Below are 5,983 nucleotides of genomic sequence, written 5' to 3' on the forward strand. Positions count from 1 at the left end.
TTGACAGAGTCTAGCTCTGTCACCCAGGTTGGAGCACAGTGGCATCATCTTGGCCCAGTGCAACCTCCGCTTCCCAGGTTCAAGCGATTCTCCTGCCTCAGTCTCCCAGGTAGCTGGAATTACAGGCACCCGCCACCACACCCAGCTAATTTTTGTATTTTTAGTCGAGATGTGGCATCACTGTGTTGGCCAGGCTGGTCTTGAACTCCTGACCTTGTGATCCACCCTCCTGGCCTCCCATAATGCTAGGGTTGTAATCATGAATCACCGTGCCAGGACGGCCTGAATTTTTTTAGTTGATTTTTTAACTTGTGAAATTGCAAGAGGGAGAACAATGTCTCTGCCGTTGTGGGATCAGAAAAACTTAACCTAAAATTAAACCAGCAAGAAAGCATTAGTAAAAATACAACAATATGCAGGGCTCTTAGGAGTCATTTTTTTTCAAAAGATGAAAACTCTAGATACAGGAATGAAATACCTCCAAGAAACATGAAGCAGTCATCAAAGACTCACTGGTAATGTATTTTAAAAGTACACAAATCAGAGCAAAAATAAGCCATGTGTAACAATGGGAAATGTACAAATATTACAGCAGTATGAAGCGCAAGAGGATTAACATGAAATAAACATTCTCACACACTACTATTGGGAATACACATTTCTCTCCAGAAAGGACGTAGCAGTTTGACAATAGGTAGCAAAACCTTAAAACTGTACTTGGGCCTAGAATTTTAATTTCTAGAAATGTATCCTAAGGAAAGTATCAGAGATACACACAAACTGCAATGTTTAGGAATTGCCATTATACCATTGTATACGCAGAAAAACGGAGAAAAGCCTGATGCCTGTCAGTGGAAGAAGGGTTCGGTGAATTATGGTGTATCTGCGTGAAGCTTTTACGATGACATTAAAAACTGTTGAGCAACAGCCTGGTGCAGTGGCTCACACCTGTTATCCTAGCACTTTGGGAGGCTGAGGTAGGCGAATTGCCTGAGCTCAGGAGATCGAGACTGGCTTGGGCAACATGGTGAAACCCTGTCTCTACTAAAATACAAAAAAATTAGCTGGGCGTGGCAGCGTGCACCTGTAATCCCAGCTACTTGGGAGACTGAGGCAGGAGAATTGCTTGAACCCGGGAGACGAAGGTTGCAGTGAGCTGAGATCGCGCCACTGCACTCCAGCCTGGGTGATAGAGCAAGACTCTGTTTCCAAGAAAAAAAAAAATTGTTAAACAGTAAGGGCAAAGAGAGAGAATCATAACATGATTAAGTAGAAAAAGCAAGATTTTTTAAATTAACTATGTAAGGATGGTCCCAGCTGTGTCGAAAGGAAGCTGTGTTTTTAATATGTATGCATCAAAAATTAAATAGAGATGGAACACAATTTTAAGGCAGATAAATTATCTCTGTATATGGTGAACTGAGACTTTTTAGAATTTTATACTTATTCTGTACTTAAATTTTTTATAGAGCATACTTTTGTAATCAGAAAATATTAAATACATGTATTTTTCAAAATGAAATTGGCATATCATGGTATGTTATGCAATCCAGGAAATATATATATTTAAGCTCAAGGCATAATATAAAATGTCGGGGGGGGAGGGGCGGATTTTCACTTTTTGTTACCAAAACAGATTTCACATCTCTTCCTATAGTTTTTAGTTGCTTGATATCTGGATCAACAGAATATCCAAAGTTTGAAAGGTGCCCCCTATCCCCCTTCCTCCCCCCGTTTTTTTTTTTGAGACAGAGTCTCACTGTCACCCAGGCTGGAGTGCAATAGCACGATCTCTGCCCACTGCAACCTCCGCCTCCAGAGTTCAAGCTGCCTTCCTATCTCAGCCTCCTGAGTAGCTGGAATTACAGGCACCTGACACCATGCCCAGTTAATTTTTGTCATTTTAGTAGAGATGAGGTTTCACCATGTTGGCCAGTTTGGTCTCAAACTCCTGACATCAGGTGATCCATTCCGCCCACCTTGGCCTCCCAAAGTGCTGGGATTACAGGCATGAGCTACTGTGCCCTGCCAGTCTATGGCTGCTTTTATGTGACCACAGCAGAGCTGACTGGCTGCTACAGAGATCCTATGGCTCACAAAGCAAAAACTTTTTCTTATCTTTCCAGAGAAGCTTCTGCTGATGATTCTATCAGCTGTTACATTCCCCAGCACCCAGAGTGGTGCCTTGTATACAATAGGGGCTGAATAATTATTTAATTGAATAGACTACAAAGTGATACTTGTTATTTGGATGATATAAAGCTAATATTAAGGAAGAGGGAAGTGAAAAATTCCTCGACATTCCTTTAGTGTTTTCTACTTTGTCATTCAAGGCTACTTTATTAAAGCCAAATTCCTCTACGGGAAACAATCTGTGAGTATTATTATAGGTGAGAGTTTATACAACCCTGTAAAAGTTCAAACCTTTACCTGATTTTTTGGTGGTTCTTATAATTACCCAATTGTTACATACTTAACCATTTAACCTTCCTCAACCATCAATTTCTTCAGTAACAGAACCAGAAAGGGCTGGCACCCCCATTTACCTGTATAAACCTAGAGGAAGCAGTTCATGTCAAAGGCAAATTCCAAACTGCCCCTGTCAATTTGAGTGAATTTCAAATGTTTAGAGGCAGCAGACTGGCAAGTAAAGTGAAAAGTCCTGTTCTGCACTGGACATTTTGTGACCTAAAATTAGCCATTAATTATTCATGTGCATATCTCTCCATTTATAGTATCATGTGATCCTACCGTATATGGTGTGAGCCTATTTTTATAATTGATCTCATCAATAACAGCTTTGGGAGACTCCTGGGTTCAAACGTCATGTTTCTGATAAGACTACATAAGCATTTTGTGTATTACCTCTTACCACATGCTGCTTTTATACACAGAATTTGGTGATTTGCCATTGTTAAATTTCCACCTTAATCTATTTTCTTTTATCAGTAATAGAACTCGTTGACTGAGGCCTGTTCTTCTATCAAGCACTTAGCTCAATGGACATCCTCTTTTGTGGGACATTTGACCTCAGAGAAGGAAATTCCTTGAGGGGCCCACAGCTGGCAAGGGGCAGAGGAAGGATGGAGAAGAACATGCCTGTGACTCCAAAGCTAACATCCTTTCCGCAATCCCACATCACATTCTGCTGTCAATCAGTACTCTCCTGGCCTATCCAAAAGGCAGCAATTTTCCTTTCCATCACCTCTTACACTGGAGTTTCTGCTTTTGAGCTCCTGAAGTGTTCATTTTATTAACACGTTTAAGTCAGTGCATGATGACAGCCAGGTTAGGGAAACTACGCCATTTCTGTAAGTGACAGACCTTTGGTTTCTGCTGTCTGTTCCCATGTTTGGTCAGACAACAGCATCTCTGATGGTTCACTGATGGACTGACCAAAGCGGATGAAGCCTCACTTCTGAGAGTAACTTTGCCCTTTCCCCATCTCTTCTACAAATTCGCTTCCAAACACTGCCCCATCAATGAAATTTTTGTACTCCAAAGGAGGTTCCCTCATGTGACCCACTCAAAGAGCAGTGCTTCCTGAAAGAGGCAGAAAGTGGCTTTGGGTTTCATTTTGAAGCAGATGTGGCCTGGCATGATCAGACCCCCCTGGAGACTTTGTTCTTAGTCATCCAGACACGTAGGGCTGGGCGACGTGGCTCACATCTGTAATCCTGGCACTTTGGGAGCAATAGTGGGAGGATCACTTGAGCTCAGGAGTTTGAGACCAGCTCAGGTAACATAGTGAGACCCTGTCTTTACAAAAAATACTTTTTAAAAAATGTTTTACATTAGCCAGATGTGGTGGTACATGCCTATGGTCCCAGCTACTTGGGAATCTGACGTGGGACAATCACCTGAGCCTGGAGATCAAAACTGCAGTGAGCCATGATCTTGCCACTGCACTCCAGCCTGGGTGACACAGTGAGATCCTATCGCAACAAACAGGAAAAAGAGCAATCAGACTGAGACTCCATCTCATCCATCCGGGTCTCACAGCTAGTGTAGCACCTGAAACACTAGACATTCCAATATTGTTGCATGCACGTTCTGTTTCCACGAGATATTTCTAATGCCCTATTGACGTTTTTCCCTAAGCATTTATCCTCCCTCTAAGTGGGGAGACCATGTCCTATCATGAGCTAGGAGAGTCAGGCAATACCTCTATTAAGTTTTCAGAATCAGGAATTGGGCGTGAATTAAGAAATCAAGGTTGGATAAGAATAAAGCATTATCAGAAAGGACCTGTAATTAGAATTGCTCATCTCCACATACTTAGGGGATGTGTCAGACCCTTCTTAGAATTGACAAGCCTTCAGTTACATAGTGGATATACACATAGCTCCCTAGGGTCAAGAATTGTGCTGTCCCCAATGTCTACCCCAGGAAGGCCTCCAGTGTCTAAATTCAAAGGGCCAACATTATCTGTCTCTGGAGACACAGTCTTCTGGATACATCTGCTGTGCAGCACTCAGAAACTGGCATTTCCAGTGTACAGATGTCAGCAAAACTGACTCCTTCCTGCCCCAGGAAAAAAAAAAAAAAAGCGCTTCCACTGATAAATAGCTGAAAACAGGGAAAGAAGCACAATCCATTCATAACTCCCCCAGAGCACCACCCAAAATAGCCCGGCCTCACGAGGTGGACAATCGCGCTGTTTGTGTGGGCTGCTGTATTTGTCACGGGGCAATGCGGATTTTAACAAAGAACCACTTTTTAACTGCACAATGCAGCTGCAAAGCCAGTGTGTTCATTAAGAAGGGCTGGGTGTGAGATCCAGATCATCTAACCATTCAGCAACTCCAGTGTGAGGAGGAGCTTTGCTGTGGTTGGTTAGGATCAGTAACCAGAAGGAAGTGAATGAAAGGCCATAAAGATGACAGGAGGCCAGGCACGATGCCTCATCCCTGTGATCACAGCACTTTGGGAGGCCAAAGTGGGAGCATCTCTTGAGACCAGGAGTTTTCAGACCAGCCTGGGCAACATAGGGAGAACTCGTCTCTACAAAAAAAACTTTTTTTTGTTTTGTTTTTGAGACACAATCTTGCTCTGTCTCAGCTCACTGCAACCTCTGCCTCCCAGGTTCAAGTGATTCTCCTGCCTCCACCTCCCAAGTAGCTGAGATTACAGGCATGCGGCACCACACCCAGCTAATTTTTTGTATTTTTAGTAGACACGGGGTTTCGCCATGTTGGCCAGGCTGGTCTGGAACTCTTGACCTCAGGTGATCCACACGCCTCAGCCTTCTAAGGTGCTGCGATTACAAGCATGAGCCACTATGCCCAGCTTACAAAAAGAAATCCTAAAAATTAGCCAGGCATGATGGCATGCACCTGTAGTCTTGGTTGCTTGTTTCCTAGGTACTCTATATTCAAGTACCATTAATGTGGTAGGTTGGATTCTCTTACATTGCTCTTCACCATGAGAAGCAGTTACCACAAGGTGAGTTCACCACTGCACCAATGTTTAACAAACTCATAAAATCAGAGCTCTACAGTGACACTAACATGAAATATTCAGAAATAGTCTTTCCAGATGTCATTAGTGGTGTTAATTACATCACTAACTAGATAGGCTGGGGCTGGAGGATTTCTTGACCCCAGGTTTCCAAGCTGCAGCGAGCTATGATTACACCACTGCCCTCCAGCTTGGGTAACAGAGCAAGACCCTATCTCAAAAAACCACCACCAACAACAACAAATGGTATGAGAAAGTAGTTGTTTAAACCTCAGGTGTGTAAGATACTGGTGTCCCTGCTGGCTGAGACCCGGCAGAGGGTTAGTCACACTTGCCGGCCTTGGCCACTACGCTGCCTTGAAGAGTGTCCCCCGAAGACTCAGATCCACCAGAACTATCAGAATGGGACTGTATTTAGAAATAGTCTTTGCAGATATAGTTAGCAATGTTCAGATGAGGTTATTGTGGATTAGGGTGAGCTCTAAATCCAATGGCAGGGTCCTTATGAGAAGCCTGTGTGCCA

This window comes from Cebus imitator, unplaced genomic scaffold (genome assembly GCF_001604975.1).
Source record: "Cebus imitator isolate Cc_AM_T3 unplaced genomic scaffold, Cebus_imitator-1.0 Scaffold61, whole genome shotgun sequence".
In the NCBI taxonomy this organism is placed as follows: Eukaryota; Metazoa; Chordata; class Mammalia; order Primates; family Cebidae; genus Cebus; species Cebus imitator.